Source organism: Gavialis gangeticus, unplaced genomic scaffold (assembly GCF_001723915.1).
Source record: "Gavialis gangeticus isolate Ggan-Ray unplaced genomic scaffold, GavGan_comp1, whole genome shotgun sequence".
Classification (NCBI taxonomy): Eukaryota; Metazoa; Chordata; order Crocodylia; family Gavialidae; genus Gavialis; species Gavialis gangeticus.
The window spans coordinates 54,819,628-54,822,446 of record NW_017729029.1 but is presented as its reverse complement, the minus strand read 5'-3'; the positions used below and the strand labels follow the sequence as shown (position 1 = coordinate 54,822,446).

At 44.7% G+C, this 2,819-nt stretch overlaps 1 protein-coding gene across 1 annotated transcript in view; it reads right to left on the bottom strand.

Moving 5' to 3' along the window:
- IL1RAPL2 (interleukin 1 receptor accessory protein like 2) overlaps positions 1 to 2,819 on the bottom strand; it is a 705,019-nt gene that overhangs the window by 19,969 nt on the left and 682,231 nt on the right. The gene's annotated exons all lie outside the window — the stretch shown is intronic.

Here is a 2,819-nt window from a genome sequence, read left to right as displayed (position 1 = left end):
TCACTGTTGTTTATAAGCAAAACCAGACAAGATCTCTGGCTGTGATTTCACACTTAAAACACAGTTTTCCAGTAGACGAGTCCTCGTCCTAAGGGATGCCGGTAGTTTCTATACGGAACAAAGAGGCACGATGGGGGGTGGTAGGGGGTGGAGGAGCGGAGGATGGGTCTTGCTTCTTTCTTTCAAGGGTTCAGATAGCAGAAGGGGAATCTGCCATAGGTGCCAACTTTTATTTTTGCTGGGGGGAGAGGGGGGGAAGAAGGGTGGGGACAGCTAAGATGATGGACGTGTGGAAGGTTTTTGCATTTCAGGTGACAGCCCTCTTTGGAGGGTGGGGGGAAAGGGGGAGAGATGGCTAAAATGGCAATGACTGATTGCCGGCAGTCTTGCAGAAGGGATAGCAGCTAAAAGGTTAAAGTCAATCAGCTCCAAAATCTGCCGCACACCAGTCAAGAATGCAGCCTGCCAAAAGATTTCAAGAGAAGCCAGCCAGCAAGCGATGAGGGAAGCACATGTTATTGCCAGCATTTCAGACCTCTGCAAAGGGAGGGAAGCAAGTCCCATGGATGGCTAGTGTGGTCGGCTATGCAGGGGTCATAGCTTGGCATTACGGTCAAGGTTACCAAGTGTCCGATCACTGGTTCAGTATCTAACATGATATTCAGAGAAATTCATGTATTTCATAATTGCAAACTTCAGAAGCTTGGAGGCCATGTATGCTCAGATGCTCCAGGCTTCCTATGCATCCCAGCCATGGATACTCTGGCCCAGAATAAAAGTAATTCGTACCTGCAGTAACACTCTAGGAAAAGTCAGTGTGTCCAGATGGAGTTGGATGAACTAGAATGGACTTCACTAATTAGCAGACTCCCTCCTTCAATGGCCTGGGAAGCTGGGTAGAGCCCCACTCTCCCTAAAGTCAGTAGGTATCAATGGTGAGTGTGAGAGAGAGTGTGTGCGTGTGTGCACGCGCGCACACAGCTGTACTTATTTTCATTGCTATGGTTCAGGGGCCCGTGATCCACAGGCATCAGGTGCACTGTGTGTGTCTAGAGGCCTCTTCCCCTTAACTTGCTATTAGCTCTGTATCTTGGATGTAGTGCTGTTTGGTTTTAGTCTCTAGATGGCTTCCAGGGCTGGCTGCCTTCTCCTCTGAATGAAGCCTTTAATCCTTAGCATTGCCAAAATGTTTTCTTTCAAAATACAGCGATGTGCGGCATGGGATAAGAAATTATCCAACAGAACTGACGCGGGATAGTTTTAGTAGCCGAGTACAACAAATCTCTCTAGCTCTGAACGCACTATTTTAAACAAATAAATTAGAAATCAAGATGGATCGAGAACCATGTGCCACGGCCGGATCTCTGCCTGACCACAGGTGTCAGAAGCTCCAACTTCAGTAATGCTCTGTCCCCATGGAGGGCTTTGCAGGTTTGCATAAGGCACTAAGTAGTAACAGCTCCAGACAAGCTGGGTGGAAATATACTGGAAGGCTTCAAATGAACATGTGCACAACATCGCCCATGTACCCCACGGGAACTCTCCAAACTACCAGGAAATGGTGTTAATTTTGAAATGACAAAATAATCAAACAAGGAAAATACATGAAAAATGAGATATAACAACTTGAATTCTGAAGATCCAACTCAACAGGACCCATGGATGGGAGGCTGCCACCTAGATCCACTCACCAAGCTGGTGCAAATCAGAAATAATTGCTTGTACACAATTGAAGTTGCTATAGTTGCACATATTTACAACAACAAGGAACCTGGCCCACTACTTACGCTGTTGGATATTCAGTTTCTGTGCGGACCACTAGGAAGAGGATTGTTTTGTGTTGTGGTATTTAAATGTCAATTTGAATTCTCTTTCTAATGTGCAATTTCCCCTCTTGCGTCCTCTGTAGCATCCTACACTTCAGAAGCCAAGAGGTGACACGCTGGCGCTCGTGAACTCAATAAGCACACTCCAGTGACTCCACTCGGGCCGGGGTTTCATTTAACAGCTCCATTAAGTGGTCTTCAACCTTTATTCAGCAAACTTACTAGAGTGGTTTTCAACCTTTTTTCATCTTCTGACCCCTAAAAAATTTCGAATGGAGGTGCAGACCACTGTGGAAATGTCAAGTAGAGGTGCAGACTCCTTTGTATTGTAAATGTGGGTACTGACATACTTTTAACTGATCACGCTCATCTTGCGCGGACCCCTTAGATATAGTCTGCACACCCCCAGGGGTCTGTGGACCACTGGCTCACTAGAAAGGATTATTATTTTGATACTGGTGATACTTCATGAATAAGCACTAGGTCGGTGTGACTGGTTATTTTTGCACAAGAAAAACTTTCTCCCTCTCCTTTCTCAAATATATTCTTTTTTAGGTGTAGGACTTTTAAGACTGCTGACATGACAGAACAATATTCACTTTCCGTGATACTTCTGCTTCTAAGTGACACAGGGACATCTGAATATGCCACTTCAAATCTTTAACAGATGCAGCAGCTACTAAACGAGCGTAAGGTGCACAGGCCTGATTCGCCACGAGTTACTCCAGTTTTACAGTAGATTTCAAGACCAGGTATGCATCATTTTCTAGCAACTAAAGCTCCCATCAAGAAAACCTCAAATACATACTTAACTTTAGGCTTATGACTAAGTTCCACTACCTCAAACTTCCAGCCCAGCCAGTGCTCTAACACCCACATATTAGCATTATTTTCACACTCTGAACTAGTGTCTGGTGGGAAGAAATGGCGCTTGTCTATTAGTTACCAGAAATAATTACAGTGTATTACTTTTGCCCTTTTTTTTTTTTTTTT